Genomic DNA, 22,051 nt, shown 5'->3' on the forward strand with positions numbered 1-22,051 from the left:
TAATTATCTCTTTTTATGTGCTCATTTTTTCCACAGTAAAACATATAAATTTATGATAGAAAACAAGTTATTGAAAATAGCCTGACCATCTCTGTCTGATCTCCCCACACAGACTCTGTTGGCAGCTGGTGGGGGCAGATGTTTTTCCCAGGCGGTAGTGAAAATATGCTTAGCAGGAGACATGGCTGCGTTCTCACGAAGTGGGCCTGGTACCCCATGAGCTTCTCGAATGTTTGTTCTGCACTCATCCAATCCCTCAGAGCAGCCCAGTCAGGGAAGGAGAGTTTTCAAAACCCTCAAGGAGCTGTGGCCTCTCTTGCCCACAGCCATCTGTGTATCTACCTCTCCGCAGGTGCGGGTCTTGCTCCCCTACCTTTTTGTGTATTGTGGAAGATACTGTCAAATTAGGGGTGGCTTAGGGTTGGGTAGATGTTTCTGTGCTCTGTCTACCATGATTCTGTGTCTTGGCCAAAGATAGGCACAGATAGACTCCACCAATCCCAATGCTTCCTGGCTCTGGACTCTGTCGCATAAACTGGAAAAAGAACTTTAAAACATGCTCAGGAGCACAATTGGCCTTCAGAGCCGTCCCTTTTAAAGATTTACTCTAGTGCTGTATACAGGGGTGTGCAGGAGTCCGCGCATGCTACTTGTGAGAACCAATTGTGTGCATCTCTTCCCAACTGTTGTTTATCACATTAGTAGCTTAAGATTGGCCATTGTAGGAGTTTTACACCACAGAAATAGCCGAACGCTACAAATCAGGATGGCTTTTTTTTTTTTTATGGAGAAAAATCTACAGCATACCAATGGCTATGCTTAAAACAACATTTTATTGTCTCTCCCAGTTTCTGTGGGACAGGAAATTGAGAGGGGCTTGATTAAATGGTCCTGGGTCTCTTATGCAGTTACAGTCAGACAGTGTGGCTGGGGCTGGGAGAGGGGGAGGGTGAGCAGCTGGGGGTTGACTGGGAATCTCTCACCCTTTGTTGTCACGTGGTTTCTGCATGTAGGATAGCTTGGGCTTCCTCATAACATGGCAGTCAGAACAGTCAGAGTGATTCTCAGGGCTCCAGTTAGTTTTCTGTTGCCATGGCAGAGCTGAATTGCTTTATGATCTGGCTACTGAAGTCTGACAACATTACTTCCACTGCATTCTATTGAGTACATGTGAGTCAGAAGCCCATCCTGTTTTAAGGGGAGAGGAATTACACTCCACCTCTCAATGGGTGAATGGTAAGTTTCTCAAAAAGCATGTAGGATGAGAAGTATTGTTTTGGAAAATATAATCTGCCAGAGAGTTTAAAAGTATACTTTGGGATTTGCCTTTCAAGGCTACTGGACATTTTTCTAGCTATTTGGTGGGTGTGGCTACCTTTCCACTGTTGGGCATATATTTGATTTGTGAGAACAGACAAAAGATATTGAAAGCCGACTCCAGCAAACAATGCAGATAACTCTGCAGGATGACAATGGATCCGGAATAGGAAATGTTACAATGGTAACAGCCAGCTGAGACCTGACCAGGGGCCTGGAGACATTCCAAGAGGATGCAGGAGCCCTTCTCAGCTACATCTCAGAAATAAATGCACAGCCTTCTAAGGGGACTACTGTGAAAGACAAGGTGTTCTGGACTACATATTACAAAAGTGCCATGTTTTACTATGAAACCTGTCTCATTGCCTTGTAGCCACATTGCACTTTTCTTTGGTAACCATCAAAATATTTTGCATTGTATCAGGCACATGATAGAGACAAAGTAAATGTCTGAGTGACTGATTGATATAACTAAGCCAGTCCCTGGTTCAACTAGGTCCTTAGGCATTAGTTGGACTTGGCCAATTATCAAAAGAGAAGGTGACCCTTTCTCATCAAAACCACTTATAGAATTCTAATGTGTTTAAACTGAGGGACTCAGGATATGAATACAAATGTACATTTCTCTTGATACACACTTCTTAGTTTATCTCTTTCTAAACTTCGTAAATCTATTTCCTGCCATCCTTGTTGACAGGGCTCATAGAGGGGAGGGGTGGGAACAATGGATGCTACTCCAGGTTTCTTCATGGCCTTGAGGCAGACCCAGATAAACCTCAACTGGCTTATTTCTGCTCAAGCCACTAAGCATCTTCTTTTAGTTCTTAGACCCCACTTGACCAATTATGAACCAACCATCAAATATTTACCAAGGTCCTAACCTATTCTGCCACTAGGATAGAGATACACATGAAAGTCCTTATGCATCTGTACTTTCTCATTAATTAAAACTCAGAATTTCCCCTCCGTGTCCCCAAAACTAAAACAATCTTTTAGTAAGACTCATGATTGTAGACTTATTGATGGTTAGATGGGATGGTGGAGATGTTTCCTGCTCACCAAATACCATATCCCCTTTCCCGAGCATATTCGCCAGCCTCCTTGCAGATAGGTGGGGCTGTGTGACTAGTTCTGGCCAATGAGCTGAGAAAGAAAATGATACATGGAACCTCTAGGGTTCTCCAAGAAACTTCCAGGTTGATGCATGATTCCAGGTTGGGTTGGGATATCCAAGGGTTCTCTTCTTCCATGGTAATCATAGAGGTCATATGTTCCCAAGAATGTAGCCACAAGATGCAGGAATCACCATTAGTCTGGCTCTTTAAGTGGCTATGTAGAGCACTAGCTCCCTTGAATATCCCGCAGCCCCTGACCAACGCATACTGGGTTACATTAAGACACTAAAGTTTTAGGGGTAAGTAGTTCTTGCAGTATAGCCTCAGCTAGCCTGACTAATACACATGGTCCACAACTAAAGAGCAGGAGCAGGAGTTGGCAAGGGTCTCATGAGAGGCTAGCTGAGTGGTCCTATATACAAAGCACACCACTCAGCTGGTCCAGGTGTGAGAAGCTACTTGGCTTGTGGGAAAAATTCCACCTAACTTTTGTTTTAGGAAAACTTAAAATGAGACTCTCAATGGCCAATAAAGGACATTTCCTTTGGACACAATAAATATTTGATATTTGACATTATTGTTATTATGAGATATATTTGTGGGTTCAGGATTATGACCATGTGTAGAGAGTCTAAAAGCCAATGTCTGATGAGCTAGGTGAATATTTAGCATTCTGAGAATATGTAAACATCACTTGTGTGTGTGCGTGTGTGTGTGTGTGTGTGTCCATGTATCTATAAAGTTCAGGTGAGTTGAGAATATAATAAATGGGAGTTTTTAATCTGCATATTTTGTAGCTGGCAACCCAATGGCTCTACACTAGAAGCCGATATCAAATAATAGGAGATTATCATAAACTAAGTCAGAGGCCAGAAAATCAGCCCCCAAAGTAAGGCCAGTTATATACTAAAATATTAGGCAGTGAAATATAGTTGTTAAAAGTGCATTTTGGCCAGGTGCGGTGGCGCATGCCTATAATCCCAGCACTTTAGGAGGCCAAGGTGAGCAGATCACTTGAGGTCAGGAGTTCGAGACCAGCCTGGCCAACATGGTGAAACTCTGTCTCTACTAAAAAATACAAAAATTAGCCAGGCTTGGTGGTTTATGCCCGTCATCCCAGCTACTTGGGAGGCTGAGACATGAGAATTCCTTGAACCCAGGAGGCAGAGGTTGCAGTGAGCCAGGATCATGCAACTGCACTTCAGCCTGGGTGATGGAATGAGACTCTGTTCAAAAAAAAAAAAAAGTATATTCTTTGAGCTCTGCCTGAGTTAGAATCTTGGTTGCACCCCTCTTCAGATGTATGACCTTGGGTTAGTTATATAATCTCTATGTGCCTCAGTTTCCTCATTTGAAAAATATTGATGTCATATTATTGTTATGGCGATTAAAAGCAGTAACTGCATTAGGATTACGTTTGGCTGTTGTAATAGCATACCTCAAATAACAATGTATCTGAGTCACCATGGGCTTCTATAACAAAATATCATAGACTGGGTGGTTTAAACAACCGATATTTCTTTCTCACAGTTCTGGAGGCTGGGAAGTACAAGATCAAGTTTCTAGCAGATTTAGTTCCTGGTGAGGACCCTCTTCCTGGCTTGCAAACTTCTCACGTGGTGGAAAGAGAGTACTCTAATTTTTCTTCCTCTTCTTATGAGGACAGTAATCCCATGATGGGGTCTCCACTCTATGACCTTATCCAAACCCAATGACCTTCCAAAAGCTCACCTCCAAATACCATCATGTTGGGGTTTAGGGTTTTAATATATGAATTTTGGGAGACATAATCATTCAGTCTATAATACGGTGGCTTAAAAAAAGAAAGATTTATTTCTCTTAGCCCCAAAGAAAGACCAAAGCTAGGCAATGGTATGTAGTCCACAGTGTCAGAGACCCAGGCTCCTTCTAAGTTGTTGCTGCTCCACCATCTTCAATAAGTCGCTTCCACTTAATGATCTAAGATGGCAACTGGAGTTCCAGCCATCAGATCTTCACTCCAGCTAGCACAAAGGAATAAGAGAGAAATACAAGGCAAAGGGCTCATTCTGTACATCTCACTGACTGGAACTTGGTCCCATGGCTGCCCCTAAATGAGAGAGGCTTGTAGGCTTGTAAATGTGGTCTCTATACAGGGAAGCCACATGCCTAGCTTAAAACCATGGGTTCTTTAGTTAAAGAAAAGCAGGAAAGCAGGTATCAAAGTATATAATTTGTAGTCTGCTTGAAACAGTGCCTGGTACTCAGTGAGCAGACAATGAACATAAACTATTAACTCTTATCAGAAGTCTGCCATATTGGATGGAGCTAGTCATGCTTCAAGCACGTCATAGGCCTCATCACCGTGCTCAGAGCACTTTTTGGCTGAGTTTCATGCTCAGGATGAGTAAACAGACTGCCCTTCTGCTTTAACGGAGTAGCTACAACAATTAAAACATAAAAAGAGCTAAAGCTGGCACAGGAATAGTTAGACTGAATCTTAGGTTCCCTGGGAGAGAACATACCCGTACCTGAATGATGCTAAGGGCATTGGTACACTGTGGCTGCAAGGGGAGCCCTGGGGGAGCAGTTGGTACAGGGGACATGCTCCTCCAGCTAGTGGGAGGGTTTCAGACAGATGTGGCCACATGCAATGCCAATGAGAACTGCTCTGATTCTTCTCAAGGACATATAAGGTGACATATCAATGGTAGCTTCTCTTCCCAAGCTCATGCGCGAGGGCGGAGGGAAGAAGAGGAAATAGAAGGCAAATGAGACTTGGAGAAAGCCTTGGATCTGGGAAAAACTGCCACTCCCTAACCTTGTCCCCAAAGCCTTTGGTTGCCAAGACTGCAGGGGAGCCACTGGCCCCACCCTAGGTTTGCGCAACAAATAAGGGAATGGCTTGTGGTGTTCTAACCTCTTCCATCTCTGACTCTCTGGTTATCTTCCTGGAAGCAGAGGCAGGAGAGGCCATCTTTGCCCCAGGTTAGTCAGCTATCTCTTAGAGGCTTCACCCTATGAATGTTTTATTTTTATTTATTTTTTATTTTTATTTATTTTTTGAGACAGAGTTTCACTCTTGTCACCCAGGCTGGAATGCAGTGGCATGATCTTGGCTCACTGCAACCTCCACCTCCCGGGTTCAAGTGATTCTCCTGCCTCAGCTTCCCAAGTAGCTGGGATTACAGGTGCCTGCCACCACGCCCAGCTAATTTTTGCATTTTTAGTAGAGACAGGGTCTCACCATGTTGGCCAGGCTGGTCTTGAACTCCTGACCTCAGGTGATTCGCCCGCCTCGGCCTCCCAAAGTGCTGGGATTACAGGCATGAGCCACCATGCCCAGCCCTATGAATGTTTTGGATCCTGTGTTTCTAAACCAGTGGTTCTCAAAGTGTGGCTCTGGAAACTCTAGGGTTCTCCAAGAAACTTCCAGAAGGTTTACTAGGTCAAAACTATTTTCATATTATTACTAAGATGTTATTTGTCTTTTTCACCCTCATTCCCTCATTAAGTGTACGGTAGTGGCTGTGTGTATGTAATGTCACAACAGAGTGAACATCCACCTGTCTTCTGTTCACCCAGACTTTAAGGAAATTTGCAAATATATAAATCAATCCCACTCTTCTCAGCTGATATTTTTGTTTTGAAAAATATCGTTGTTTTTCACAAAAATGTATTATTTATATTAACATATAACAGGTTTATTATGTTATTGTAAATAAATTAATATTTTACTTTTTAGACCCTCATCCAATGATCTATCAATTTTTTTTTTTTGAGACAGAGTTTTGCTCTTGTTGCCCAGGCTGGAGTGCAATGGCACCATCTCGGCTCACCGCAACCTCCACCTCCTGGGTTCAAGCAATTCTCCTGCCTCAGCCTCCCAAGTAGCTGGGATTACAGGCACGCACCACCATGCCTGGCTAATTTTGTATTTTTAGTAGACACGGGGTTTCTCCATGTTGGTCAGGCTGGTCTCGAACTCCTGACCTCAGGTGATCTGACCGCCTCGGCCTCCCAAAGTACTGGGATTACAGGCGTGAGCCACCATACTCAACCTCAAGTAAATACTTAAAATGTTCATAGTTTTAATTTCTAAATATGGCAAATGGCAATAAACAAAATCCCCATTTTAAAAAAGCTCTTTTGGGTTCTCTGCGATCTTCAGGATTCAAAAGGGGCTCTGAGACCAAATAGTTTTAGAACCACTATTCTAAGCAAAAGAATTTTCATACACATTAGTGTGCAGGTACACATTACTGCGCATGCATACATATGTACACTTAAAAGTATATTGTGACCAAATATCTTCTCATACCTCTAGACCAAGGAGTAGCAAACTTTTTCTGTAAAGGACCAGAGAGCAAATGTTTCAGGCTTTTTGGGGCTGTCTGGTCTTTGTAGGGACCACTCAGCCCTGCTGTAGTATCGACAAATCAGACACAGATGATCGCTAATAAGTGGGTGTGGCCATGTTCCAATAAAATTATTTATGAACACTGAAATTTGAACTTCGTATAACTTTCACTTTGCATAATTTCATAAAATGTTATTCTTCTGCAAATCTTCTTCTCCTTCCACATAGATACATTTATAAATCAGATAACATCCTTGTTTTCTACTTTTTGACATGGGAAATGTGATTATCCATGCCACGTCACTGCTTTTCTCAATGCTATCAATGGCCTTTAGATTAAGTGGGTGGTGAAGGTCAAGGGAGTCATCAGAAGTTTGCTTCTCTGGGAAGGGACATGTGAGCTGGGTGCTTATGCCTCAGAGATGTCTACGAGGAACCCAGCCAAAGGCAGGGCTGATGAAAGAAGAAACTGAGAAATTCATTATGCTGAACTGGGATCCAAAGTGTATAACAACCTCTAACATTTATTTTCCCACTCATTCAACACACACTGTATTTATGCACTTACTATGTACCAGGCATTAAGAGTTAAAAGATAAAATTTGAATTCTATTTGCCAAAGAGACTTTCTGGAAAGCTTTTGGGAAAGGATGTCCACGAATAGAGGAGGTCTGTAATCCATAGGCAAGACCTCTGCAGTCTGAAAGATTCATACACCTAAGATACATACAGTCATTCTCATCATCTGTGGTGGTTATGCTCAATACAGGCACTCTGAACACCGAATTAGCACGTCCTGACCCACTGCTCCCAGGGGAAATACAAGGTTTGGTTCCTGTGAGCCTCTGATCATACTGCTTTTGTCAACAGATCAATGCATAACCGTGTTTTATGTGTGTTTCTGTTTAAAGACCCCTTATTTAATGTATACTGTTGACTCACTGATATTGAACTCAGTGCCCATGGCACTATAACTTATGCATGAACAAGCTTATCTAACACATAAACTCTCTCTATAAGGCAGGAAAGACCCTTCTCGCGCTTAGGAACACCAGACGGCACTTCAGCACTGTGCCTAGGGGCCATTTTAAACAGCGAAATCATCAAGAAAAAAGCACAAAAATGAGAAAAATGTTGCACTAAACAGAGCATGAAAGGACACTTGCTCATAGTGTGAGAGCTGAACATGCATATATGTGTTCATCACTCTGCGCTTGTCTGTGAATGACCGTGAACATGCTGCAAGTCTTGATTTGGGGGTTACAAGTTAATTTTATCAAGTAGAAGAATTTGCCAACATGGAATTTATGAACAATGAGGATCAATTATATGTATTTTTGGTGTCAGAGAAGAGCTCACAATGGAACCCCGTACACTTGTTTGGGAGGGGAGTTGGGTTGTGTGCACCTAAAATCTTTGATGCTGGGAGTTCAACTTTGGCAACTTATCTGGAGAAAATTATCAGGCAAATGAGTGAATGATTGTGTACAAGGATGTTCATTTATAATTTAATGAAACACTATGCAATCATGAAAATGCATTGATGAATATTAACATGAAAAATGTATGAAATGTAAAATGAAAATACAGTCAAACAATACATACATCATAGTCCCATTTTTGTGATTAATATATTTTATTTATGATGTCTAAAACAGATATATTTAGTTTATAATCCAGATATTTTCAATTTCTGAGTAGAAAAAATTCTGAAATTATTTATATTACTAAGGTACCATGTCTGGGAGTTGGGATTATAGAACAATTTAGTTTTGTTCTTTGTACTTTTCCATGTTTTCTAAATTTGTTTACAGTGAAAGAACTGCCTCTATAATTAGAAATGTATTGTTTCACAATGAAGATTTTTAAGGTTCTTACTCTCTGCCAGGCATAGGGCTAAGTTCCTTAACTCTTGAATTTTTATTAAAATTGTATGAAACAATCATTTATATTTCACTATTTATAATAAAAATAGAAAAAACCTCAAGATTCCCTAGCCTCATTCCTCAGATTTGGAAGGCCCTCGAAGGCCAGCTCCCCCCGACACATCTTGCTGCCATTCTGGGAACCGGAATCAGAGGTGGAGACTCTGGCCCAAGTCCCCACTGCTCAGAAAAGTGCTGAGGTCTGAGTCTTTCCAGCCAGGGCAGAATTCCTGGGGCTTGGCCACAGGGACAGGACTAACAGATTCAGGCAGGAATTTGGTCTGTCTCCTCTATTTTTAAAAGAAATAGCCCCTGCCTAAACTGGGTTGAGCCTTGTATTATCTGGTTTTCTTCAAAGCCTGAGCAAAGACGAGCTGCCGCTATCCAGTTATGTGGGACTGTCTGGGGAACGGGGTTTCTGGGAGAGAAGGTACTCTGCCCAGAAACGACTCAATTGTCAGCAGGGCCCATTACTGCACGAACATGAGCTTAACAGATGTCAGCCCAACAGCGTGAGAGTTTCTGCTTGTAATTTATCCTTTGGAGCATTGCTCTATCCCCAACTTATATTTTTCTAACAGTCAACAAATCAAAAAATGACCAAAGGTGATAATGGGGACCGAGTTTGGGCTCCCACCCTTTCCACATGGCACCTTCCCTAGTACCAGTCTCTCTAGTGTGATATTTGATGAATCCCCGACTTTCCAGCTTTTTCGTTTTACTCCATTACTTAAAAACTGCAGAGTCTACTAGATTTGAGGCCAGAGGACTTGGATGCAGGTGCCAGTCTGCCACATCTGCCTACGTGACCTTGACTAAGCCACTCATCCTTTCTGGCCGTTGGGTTACCCATTTGGAAAATCAGTTCGAAAAATTAGGTCATGTTTTGATTTGTCGACTTAAAAAAATGCAGGTTGGGCATACAGCAATGAGGTCCCATCCTGGAGATTGGATCATACTCCTGCCTGCGGAGGCATGTGTCTGTCATGGCAAAACCCAGTGTTTGGATTTTGTGATGTTGAAGTACAACCAGAGGACAAAATGGGCTACTCAATTTCAGCATCAATGAGCTTAGCTGGGCGGCATTGCTGTGGGCAGGAGCAGGGGGACCTTCCAAAAATCACACCACACAAGGGGTCTCCTGACCTACACAGAACAAGGCATTACCCCCTGGGGCCGGCCGATTGGAGCTCCTGGGATCACGTGGCAGAATTAGCCATGGTTTATGGTTCTTTTCAAGCAGCCAAATTCTCTAAGAGTGGTGTAAATGTCAGTTTCATGAAAATCCATTCTAAAAGCCCCGATCAACTTTTCAATCACCTGCTCCCCCTTTTCTGCCCAGTTCTCCCGAGAGCCCGAGGCGATTCTGAGATCAGAGAGCATAATTACAAATGAACTGGGGCTCTGGGGATGGCTTACAGCTTAATTAGCTCCCATCCCTGCACTGTCTCCATGGCTCGCCTCACGCTCCGCTCAGCGCTCAGCTCAGTCCTGACTGCCAAAGAATTCAGAGAAGGAGCCTCTTGGCTTGTTAACATGCTCTCCTCAGTTCCTCCTGACACTCACATCTAGGCTGCAATTAGGCCCATTTGAGGCGACAGAGAGACCTGAGCAGCTCTCGCTGCCTCTGTATGTGCATCTGGAGCTGGTTGGGGGTTGGTGCTTGTCTGGACTGGCCCGGAGGTGAGGTACACCATGGAATGTGGAGTGGCGGCGGCTGCAGCCACTTGCACCTGCTCGGCCCAGCCCAGGTCAGAAGGCTGCGGGCTGCAGGTGTGTTTCCAGGGGCGTCTGACAGGGCAGGGACCGGGCATTGAAGGCACCTGGAGTTAAAGGGTGCTGTCTGATACCAGCTGGGGGAGAGAGGGGATTGGGAGAGGTAAGGGCTGGGATGGCCCCCGGGCAGAAGTCACCCTGGGCAGCAGGAGCTTCCCTCTAAGCACAGCCACGGCCCTAGAAAGGGCTTTGGGCTTGTGCAACATTAAAAGGAAGAAACTACAATTGTACCTTGAGGGTTCCTCTCAAGGAAAAGCGCAAACCTGTAAGCTGATTTCTCGCTCCTCATGACTCCCTGGTGGCTTAAGGCTTGGGCTGTCAATGAGTTTCCAGCTTGCAGTGTGTGACTCTACCCTAGAGGAAACTCTGTCTCTCTCTCCTGGACAGGAGGAAGCTTAGAGGAAGAATCTTGAGGGCGAAAAGAAAGGTCATTAGCTGGGCAATAACACCTGTCCAAGAAGACAAAGGGAGGAAATAGCAGGGCCGCCTGCTCCCAAGCAGGATCCACCCTCACACCACCTGGCTGCCAGGGGGGGTCTGCCTAGGCTTATTGAACCCAAGACCCTACAGAAGGGTTTCAGCCTTCCTCAGAGACAGGAAGTGAAAAAACAAAACTGCAATAATGTTAAAGTGAATGTCTCCAAAACATAGTATTACCTCTGAAAGTCGAGGTCACTCTACTTCAATCATTACATAAAACTGTGTTCTAATGTTAGCCAGGGATGTATTTTAATCTGTTTCATATAACAGGGACTCGTTCCCCCAAAAGCAAGTGCCTGAGGCCTGTAAACCTCTTCACATAGACCTACCCCTCCCAAAAGAAACCTGCAAAGATATGGAAGGAACATGAATCTGTTTAGTCACAAAAGCACCGAGGCCTCTCAGGGACCACAGCTCTGGTCCGGGGCCAGCCACATGGCTCCAGGAAAAAATTTCTCTGTCAAAGAGATCCTCAGCACTCCCACCCTCAAAACTGCACTCACCTGCTAGGTTCATGGTCAGAACCTGGCGAGGAAGCCATGTGGTCCATGCACAGAGAGGCCGGTGCCACAGATTTTAGCTTTCCTTCTTTGGGAAGGATGATTAAGTGGGAGCATTCGAGGGATAGAATGAGAACTCCATCTATCTCCTCCTATCCTGGATCGAGAATTCTCTGTTCTGCTTGCTCTCCTTTACTGCCAAGTGCCCTGTCTGCTTCCCTGGGCTCTGAACCGTGCTGCATTGTGGTTATATTGTTAGAAAACCATGGCTTCCGTGCACATGGTGAAGTGAGAGAGACAAGATGCTTTCCACATTTGTATCTTAAACAGGCATTGACTGAATGCCTACCATGTGCCTGGCAGGTGCTATTTTTGAGGTGCTCAGAGGCTGGCAGGGAGATAATTCTGGCAGTACAAAATTCCCCAGAGCAGGGGAAGGCACCGAGTGTGGAGAGGCCTGGAGAATGAAGGATTAATTCTAGCTGAAGGTAGGGAGGCCTCACAGAGCAGGCCACCACCAAGCCACGTCTCCGATGATGGCAAGGGTGTCCCTGGGGCCAGGCCTGAAAGACGGTGTGGACTTAGTGGGGAGGGACTGAGGTGCTAGGCAGGACCGAGGCTGGAGAAGTGGATTGTAATTCAAGGGAGAGACCCCTCATGCTGCCCTGAGCAACTGGGAGAGCACCTCCTAGTCTGTGGGAGCTACTGAAGAAGCCCAACTAGGAGACATTTGTGTGTTTCTGGGCTGCAGAGTAGAAAATGGAAGGGACAGGAAGGAAAACAGAGGCCTCATCTACTGACTGCTTTTTAGCAACATCATCGCTATGCACCAGTCACAGCCATGACGGGGTCACACCGCTGTTTCACCCTTCCAACGTACCCCTGGCTTTCTTTATAGCTTTTCTATCTAAAAACCAGCAGTGTTTTCATGAAGGCCAGAGATGGGTTTGGATCTAGATCCAGGGCCAGTTGGAAACCCCAGGCCTTGCTCCTCACAATGTGGCCTGGGGACAGCAACATCATCAGCATCACCTGGGAGCTTGTGAGAAATGCAGAGTCTCAGGCCCCACCCAGACTCACTGCATCAGATTTCCCTAGCTCTCCAGAGCCATGCGTGACTTCCTGAGCATTCCTGGACCAAAAGTGGCCACTCCCTGGAGCAATGTGACCTGAAGGATGGACCCTTCCGCTCCCAGGCTCAGGCCACAGAGGACAGGGCAGGAGCAAAACCAGAAATTCCCTCCAGGTTCTAAGCAAGGCTTCAGCTTCAGTTTTTTGATATTCTAGGTGGGAGGCCAGCCAGAAAGGGCTCAGTCAGTCTCAGGCACACGGGCATCAGACACACCATCAAGAAGCAAAACAACCCAGGAATGCAGGTGAGCTCATGCCGCCCAGCGGCAGTAATTCATGCTGCAACAAGTTACATGTGTTTCATAGAGGAGGAGGCCTGTACAGGTGGAGTCATGCACCCGTGCCTGTCAGCACTTACATTATCCATGATTATCCGGATTTTCTTTCCATTTGGCCCCAGAGAAGGAGCTGCCACACAAAGAGTTCAGCAGAACAAAGTCACTGGCCTTACTCCTGGATAGAGCAGTATCCACAGATGTAAAGAATAACCAGTCTAATTGTGTGTGTGTGTGTGTGTGTGTGTGTGTGTGTGTGTGTGTGTGTGTGTAGGAGACATGCGGGTCAGACCTCAGGGCTGCTGAGATATGATGTACCCTAAAGGGAACTTGCAGAGAAGCTCTCTACCTTGCTGATCTGTGGGTCACAGCGTGAGAACAACTTTCTCATCGTGTTTAGGGCCTTGAGCATTTGAAAATAATAAAAAGGAATAGTTTGAATTAAAATTTATGGTTGAGTCTGCCTGTCTGGGAGGAGCTGGCTTAGTGGGCAAGGCTGACGCCAGCCAGGCTGCAGGGGCTGGAAGAAATTGGACACCAGCAAGGCTGTGAGGAGGGATGACTCTCCCATAGACCTGCGTGGTGGGCCCTCTCGGCCAGCCGCTCCCAGCTCTGGTTGCACATTGGATGCTCCTAGGAGAGCGTTTAAAAAATGCTGATGACTGGGCCACACCATAGACACAGTAAATCTGAACCACCGGGGTTGGAGCCCAGTAACTGAATGATTTTTAAAGCTCTCCTGGTGATTTTAATGTGATGTCAGGATGAAGAATCACAGGCTGAGGCCAAAGCTCCAGGCTCGAGGAGAGCAGGTGGGCCCCTTAATGTTTCTGCTCCTGGATGGGTCTTCCCCTCTACCAGGCAGGCATACAGGCCTCAGTGGGTGCAGGAGGGGTGATTTCTAGCATTCAACTCCTTGGGAATTTTACCAAACTGTGTATAGGGACAGCGAGTGTGACAAATCTGTCTGCAGGGCTGTGGAGTCAATTCTGCAGCAGCTGCCCGTCTCTGCTAGCCTCTGAACACTTGCTATGGACACTTAAAATCTCCACCAAGATGCGTGCGCTTTTCATTTTTCAGAGAACGTGTACACCAATGATCTTATTTTATCTTGTGTATTAGTTTTCTATTGCTGATGTAACAAGTTACTGCAAAAGTCATGGCTTGAGACAACAGACTTAATTGCCTTATAGTTCCAGGGCACTAAAATCAAGGTGTCGGCAGGTTGCATTCCTCCTGGAGCCTCTTGGGGGAGAATCGGGTTCCTTCACTTCTCTGTCTTCTAGAGGCTGTTGTGTTCCTCTGCTGGTGATTGCCTTCCTCAAATCACTCTGACCTCTACTCTGTCTCACATCTCCTTCTCTGACCCTCCTGTCTCTGTCTTCCAAGGACCCTTGTGTTTACATCATGCCCACCAGGATAATCTTCCCATCTGAGGATCCTTCCCTTAGTCATATCTACAAAGTCCCTTTTGCCATGGAAGGTCACATTCACATGTTCTGGGGATTAGGATATAGACATCTTTGGGGGAGCCATGACTCCATCTCCATGCCCTGACAACAGCCACGTGAGTCAGCTGTGCGTTATTATACCCATTTGGCAGATGACAAAACTGACATGTAGCCAGAGACCTAGGTTTTAGAGAGCAAAGGTGAAACTATATGCTTGTTATCCTCCACCTAGTTGTTGCCCTGCCCTCCTGTGGAGGTGGTTATTTCCACACACTTTTGTTGGACAGGTTCGTGGGCACCCAGTTACTGATACAAAATTACTGCCATCAGGTTGGGTGTGCATCGCCATGGGCCCAGGAAGCCAGTTTCTCTCTCTGGGTTGGTGCCCATGGTTCTGGACAACTCTGATCTCCTCAACTAGGTCTATGCACCTTTACACACAAATGATTACCACACACCTCTCCTCCATGGCATTTGTCAGGATTCTACCACTGTTTATGTACCTCTGTCATTAATCTCAGCCTTTCCCTTTCAACGGTAAACTCCATGAGGACAGAATACATACTTGCTTTTGCACTCCAGCACCTTGTAGAGCACATGTGAGTGTTTAATAAAAATGTGTTAAACGAATGAATGTTTGCCAGCAGTCGAAGCCTTACAGATGACAAGCAACTACTCCTTTGCCTTGTAGAAGCTGTGGCTGATTGCTTTAGTGTTCCCATCTACTCACTTCCCTGTAGGAAGATTACGCGTCCCATTCATTGGCCTGTGACTGTGGGGGCTGCTTCCTGCCCCACTGCCAGGCTTGGTCATGTGACTTGCTTTGGCTAATGGAATGTGAATGTGAATATAACAGAAGCCATGTCTGCGCAGCTCTTAGAGCAGTTCCATGGCTTTGCTCTGCCTCTTGTTCTTTTCCCTTTCCCAAGAGAATACAATATCCAAACTACAAGATACTTTTCTGGCATGTGTCCCAGAATGAGAAGACATTAAGGAGTGGAGCCACCATGTTCACCTTGCAGCTCTCAATATGCCTGAGATTGAAGCTGTTGTTGCTGTAAGCCAATAAGATTTGGAGGTTTTCGTTATTGCAGCATAACTCAGCAAATTCTGACAAATACAGAAGTCATCACTGGACAGCTCAGGGCATATCCAGCTTTCCTTCCTCCCCAGTGGTGACCCAGGTTACAGCCCTGGCTCTACCACTTGCAACCTGTGTGATTTTGAGAAAGTCACTTCACATCTTTGGCTTCAGATTTTTATACCAATAGATAAAAGCTTCTTCTGGCTTCAGAATCAGCGATTCTGGAGATCTAGCCTATTATTCGACACTTGACTTCTGTCCTTAATGAATTATCTGCAGATGGTATATGGTGCCAGGGAAGTTGCCCCAAATTTTTAGTATGACAGTTATGTATTCTTGGGCAAACTTTTTTATCTCTCTTTTTGTTTCTAAAAGTCTTCTTATTTGTAAAAGGGACAGTTATCACACAATGTGGAGGTATGTCACCTAGCTCACAATATGTACTCAATAAATTTAGGTGTCCTCCCCCTTCCCTTAGCTACTTGATCAGATTCATCTTTTCAAGTGTACTTATTTAGCATCTTGCATGCCCTAAACTCGGGTGCTTTGAGGGAGGGGGTGAAAATCCCTGGAAAAAAAATGCACAGAAATGTACACAGATGTTCATAGCAGCATTACTTCTAATAGCCCCAAAGTAAAAACAACAGAAAGGAATATTATTTAGCCATAAAAAGGAATAAAGTACTGATTTATGCCACAACATAGATGAACCTTGAAAAGATTATGCTAGAGGAAAGAAGTCAGTCACAAGTGGCCAAACACTGTATGATCCTGTTTACATTAAATGCCCAGAATAGGTAAGCCCAGGGGGATAGAAAGTAGATCTGTGGTTATCTAATTTCCTGGGAGGCAGCAGAGTATGGAGGAGTTGAGTGGGAGCGGGAGGGTTGGTGGCTAATGGGTATGAGGTTTCTTTCTGAGGTAATGAAACTGTTTTGTGGTTAAATAGTGGTGATGATTGCACAGCTTTATAAATATACTAAAAACCACTGAATTGTACACTTTGGTTTTTTTTAATCATATACTTTAAAAGTATGGAACATGTGGCGTGTGAATCATATCTTAATATTGAAAAACACCCAACAACCTCAGAGGGACGCAGAGGGATGAGTCCCAGGGGCTGCTGGCTCAGGTGGAGGAGCATTGCCACGCCAGCCCTTCTTCTCAGCCTTGTCAGTGTTATCTTGCTTTGTTCTCCTCCTAAATCTCTCTTCTTTTCTTTTGATGCTGCATGCTCCAGCGAGGGGAAAGGTCTCTTGTTGCTTTGGTCAGAGGAAATGGTTAGGAGTTTTCAAAGATCATTTTATTAAAAATTTTAAAAGAGGCCGGGTGCGATGGCTCATGCCTGTAATCCTAGCACTTTGGGAAGCCGAGGCGGGTGGACCACCTGAGGTCAGAGTTTCAAGACCAGCCTGGCCAACATGGCAAAACCCCATCTCTACTAAAAATACAAAAATTAGCCGGGCCTGGTGGTGCATGCCTATAATCCCAGCTACTTGGGAGGCTGAGGCAGGAGAATCACTTGAACCCAGGAGGTGGAGGTTGCAGTGAGCCAAGATCATGCCACTGCATTCCAGCCTGGACAACAGAGCGAGACCCTATCTCAAAAAAAAAAATTAAACACATAGGGAATAAAAATATAAACACATAAAAGATGGAAGTGTTTCGGAGATCATATTCTGTACACTGAAGTAGCCACAAGCTCAGGCCAACTCTGGGTCTTGTGTCCTTCCCACCCCCTCAGCCCTGTCTAGGGGAACCGGCCCTGGAGTCCCATGTGGAAGCTCTGGACAATTTCCTCCGTTCTCCCTTCCCTTTCATGCTGGGCCTGAGCCCTCACTGGTCATGGTGTAGTGCAAATGGATGGCAATGGGTTGGTGGTCCTCTCCATATAGAACACCATTTTCTTCCTCCACAGACCCAGGGACCAAGGCACTGGTGAGTGGGGGGAGGGGGGCATTTATGAAGACTCTCAGTTATTCCTTCCATTCCCCATTCTTCCCCCTACAAGAGAAGGAAGGGTCATTTCCTTACAGCGCTCCACCAACACTTGTCGATGGACCCACTGCAAAGCACCCAGAAAATAATAACTTCTTCTTGCTTCACAGAAGACTCTCAGCCCCTCACTCCCATCTTCAATCTATAGTTTCAAAGATCACCAACTCAATTGTTAGAGTATCCTAGCAAAATAGAAATAATTTCTCTGTTTTTCGCTTGGATGATTTTACTTTTGCATGTGTTTTGGATTGGTTGGAGTCCTATTGGCCACTATTACATGACCAACTTGAGCTGATGGGACAACTCTCCCACATACAAGAGAGTGGACGGGTAGCACCTTGGGGCCCCTCCAAAGACCGTCATCACCAGTGGGGTGGGCGAGTGTCTGCTTTTCCTCACCAGTCCCCACTTACCTCCGAGGGTTTGGCTGGTGTTATCCAGAGAGACCTTGGGATATGGGAACATGATTTGTCTACTTCTTCAGAGCCTTAGAAGCTTATTTACAAAGCCCTCCTGGTCCTGGGTTGAAAGGGCTTGCAGAAAGACGTAAGATGTTCTCAAAACAATCCAAGATCCAGTCAATATTTATAACCCAGGGCTTTAGCTCAGGTGGCTTCATGAGACTATTTGAGCTCCACTTAACTACTGTACATTGATCATCTGTGGGAGCCCTTTTGCCTGCTGGCTCCTTTATCTTTATTATACTGTGCAGTTGGGAATACACTTGACTCTCAAAGGCTCAACTTGTACCTTTCAAAGGAAAAATTTCCACCTTATTTTTAAGCCCTATCTTGTTCCCCTGCAGTCTGAATAAACATTACTCAATAGCTGGAGTTACTTAAGCATCAATCATTTCCATTTCAAGGAGAAGGTAAAGGGAACAAAGATGTAACAGCACAAAAAGATTGAAATTTAACCTCCACCGCTGGGTGCTTTCCAAGCTTGTTCAGATTAGTTCATCAAAAAAAAAGCCCCAGAGAACTGATGTTACCTCAAGTTCACTGAAATTCTCTTTCTCTCAAGGATTACACTTGACTATGAAGCAAGTCATCCTGGAAACCCTAGGCAGGCGATGAACTCGGCTAGTGAACAATTTGCTTTCTCTGAGTGGTTTCCACAAACTTTTTACATTCCTCTTATCTTCAATGCACCTTCCATCAAACGGGTCTCTCGCCTGGCCTCCCCCATACCTCTGTCCAATACAACTCACAGTTCATGGCCTTCCATTCTCTCTCTCTCTCTCTCAATTCTTTCTTTCTCTCCATCCTCCTCTGAAAAATAAAATCATCCAAAATCTCTACTTTCTCCAGTCTCATTGACTTCCCAGATGCCATTTTTGGCTCTGAGATGTAGAAGTCCTCTCCAGAGTGGCGACAGTGTGTGCCTGGGTGTGGTCTCAGACCACCTGTTCTCAACTCCCCCGGGGACCTTGGTAAGCAGCTAACTTCCCCGAACCCTATCCATCCCTACTGAATTAGACTCTGGAAGTAAGCCAGGAAATCTGCATATTAAGCAAGCTCCCCAGGTGATTTTTGGCCCAAGGAAGTTGGGGATCTGCTGTACTGAGGGAGGATATTGGCTTTGGAGTCAGAGAAACCCTTGCTGGGTTCTGTGCTTCGCTCTTTGCTAGTGGCATGATTTTAAAAACAGCTTTATTAAGATAGAATACACATACCATGAAATTCACTCATGCACGAATCAGTGGTTTCTAGTACATTCACAGAGGTGTGCAACCATCTCTACAATCTATTGTAGAACAATTTTATCACCCCCAAAAGAAACCCTGTGTCTATTAGCAGTCACTCCCCGTTTACCCTTAGGCTCCCAGCCCTAAGCAACCATTAATCTTATTTCTGTCTCTATGGATTTGCCTATCCTAGACACTTCATATCAATGGAATCCTACAAAATGTGGTTATTTGTATCTGGCTTCTTCCATTTAGCATAATGTTTTCAAAGTTCATCCGTGTTGTACCATGAATCAGTACTTATTCCTTTTCGTGGCTGAGTAATATTCTACTGCATGGATATGCCAGCTTTTATTTATCCATTCATCTACTGATGGGCATTTGAGCTGTTTCCAGTTTGAGGCTATTGGAAATAAGGTTGCTATGAACATTTGTGTACAAGCTTTTGGCATGGAGGCATGCTTTCATTTCTCTTGTGTGAGCTAGGCATGGAATTGCTAGGTCTTATGGTAACTTTTTATATAACATTTTGAGGAACTGCCAGGTTGTTTTCCAAAGTGACTGCACAATTTTACATTGTTACCAGCAGTCTATAAAGGCTGCAATATCTCCATATCATTGCCAACACTTTTCTATCTTTTTTTAAAATTATAGCCACCCTACTGAGTGCAAAGAGGCATTTCACTGTGACTTTTATTTGCATTTCCCTAATAAATAATAATGTTGAGCATCTCCTATAATGATTGGCCTTTTGTATATCTTCTTTGGAGTACCTAATTTAGGAAGGCATTTAACACCTCTGAGCTTCAGTTTCCTTGCCTATAAATTGGAGTAATTGACAAGGTGATTAAACTAAATGAGGCAATGAAGTTGGAGTACCTGACACACAGTAGGCACTTAACGAAGGTTAACCTTCCACACCACTGATATTTGAAACATGTCAACCTAGACAGGCTGGAGCCATGATAACCAGAATTCCCTTTCCCGTAAGGCTCTGGGTTAAGATTGGCCAGGGGAGATATTAGTGGGAACTCTGGAAGACACAGGTGGCTCAGGAGCCACTTCATGCTCTGAAGGTTGGCACAGTGCACCATGGCAGCTCGTGCATGCTGCTGCTGCTCTGCTGTCTCACTTTGTTGCCATGAGGCAGCAGGTGCCCCTGCAGCTCTGTCAGCTCCCACTGGATCTGGTCCTTCAACTTCTGTAAGTCCTGGGCCAGGTGTCTGTGCACTTCCATGGCAAAGGGCACAGTTTCTTCAGCAGATCATCTGTGTTATTAAAGGTACATGGGAGACAAGCTTGGGTTCCAGTTAGTCCTCATGGATTCCAGCTTATCCATGCTCCCTTCTATTCACATCCAACGTTTTTTTCCTCTCTGCTGGGTCTAGCTGACCTATAACGACTTCAGGCTTAACACCAGAGGCAACCACCTTGCATAGATTTTTCCACCAGCTTTTTGTACTGTGTATAGCCCAATTCCTATGAGAAATGCCTGATTCTCTATCATTCAGAGTGATTCTGATTCTCTGATTGAACCTGTGAGATGCAATCACCAAGGGCAGCTGTGGCATCTCCCCAGCTAGAGAAACCAGGGGCTGGGATGAAAGTTGGTCTCCCCAGCAAAAGTAAACGCATGGTGACCTGGAGTTCTTCCCATACCAGTAACCTCAGGTCTCCCCAGGCAGAGGTGAACCTCCACTAAACCCTCCTGTGTAAGTTTCCTATGACTGCTATAACAAATGACCACTAACCTAGGGGCTTAAAACAACACAAATTTATTACCTGTCAGTTCTACAGGTTGTTAATCCCAAATAGGTCTCATGGGCCAAAATCAAGGTGTCGTCAAGGCCACATTCCTTCTGTAGGCTCTAGGGAAGAAGTCATTCCCTTGTCTTTTCCAGCATCCAGAGGCTTCCTGCATTCTTTGGCTTGTGGCCTCTTCCTCCATCATCAAAACGAGTAGATAAGCATCTTCAAATCTCTCACTCTCTTACAATGACCCTCAGGTCCCCTCTATAAGGAGTCTTGTGATTATTCTGGCCTCACTTGGATAATACAGGATAATTTCCCCATCTGCAAAGTCTGTATCTGCAAAGTGCCCTTTTCTATAGTGTGGCATATTCACAGATTTTGAAGATTAGGACTTGCACATCTTTGTGGCCATTATTGAGCTGACCGCATCTCTAGATCCATTCTCCTTACTTCCTCCCTGCTGTTCGGTGCCCTAAGAGACTGCTGAATGAACTGCATTTACCAGCTCTCTTGACCTCTTGCTTCTGGTAGGATTTAGCCAACGGGGGGCGCCAGTGAAGATCAGAGAACAGAGGAGTCCCTGATTCTCTGCCTGAGGATTGAATGCATCCCTCTATCAAAGGACACACTCCTGGTGGCCAACCCTTTCCACACAGCTCCAGCTCCACTTGTTCTATTTCCATTTCTTGCCCCTCAGGCCTAGGGATGGTAGCCGCTTCCCTGCCTGGCTAGCTCCAAGGTAATGCAACATTCCTTGTTGGTTTCCTTTAACCCTGTACACATCTCTGTAAAAGTTCCTGTTTGGCATAAATGTAACAGCTAAAACTATAAAACACTTAGAATACAACATAACAATAAGTATTCGGGTTTAACAATGGATTCTTATATATGACCAAAAAAACCCCAGTCAACAAAAGAAAAAATAGATACACTGAATTCCATCAAAATTAAAAACTTTTTCATAAAAGAACACTAGCAAGAAAGTGAAAAAGACAACCCACAGAATGACAGATCTGACAAGGGTCTAGTATCTAGAATATAAAGAACTCTTACCAATCAACAAAAAAAGACAGACAATCCAATTCACAAATGAGCAAAGACCTTGGATAGGCATTTCTCCAAAGAAGACAGACACATGGCCAACAAGCACATGAAAAGATATTCCCAACATTAGTCATTAGGGAGATACAAATCCAAACATAGTGAGATACCACGTCACAC

General features: G+C 44.7%; 1 long non-coding RNA gene across 1 annotated transcript; it reads left to right on the forward strand.

The window, feature by feature from the left end:
• Window positions 1–991: 991 nt before the first annotated feature.
• On the forward strand, window positions 992–8,375 carry LOC107966855 (uncharacterized). Its single transcript, XR_001706880.3, has 2 exons — window positions 992–1,236; window positions 7,792–8,375. It is a non-coding gene; the product is annotated as an uncharacterized LOC107966855 (long non-coding RNA).
• Window positions 8,376–22,051: the final 13,676 nt, after the last annotated feature.

Source organism: Pan troglodytes, chromosome 8 (assembly GCF_028858775.2).
Source record: "Pan troglodytes isolate AG18354 chromosome 8, NHGRI_mPanTro3-v2.0_pri, whole genome shotgun sequence".
NCBI classification, from domain to species: Eukaryota; Metazoa; Chordata; class Mammalia; order Primates; family Hominidae; genus Pan; species Pan troglodytes.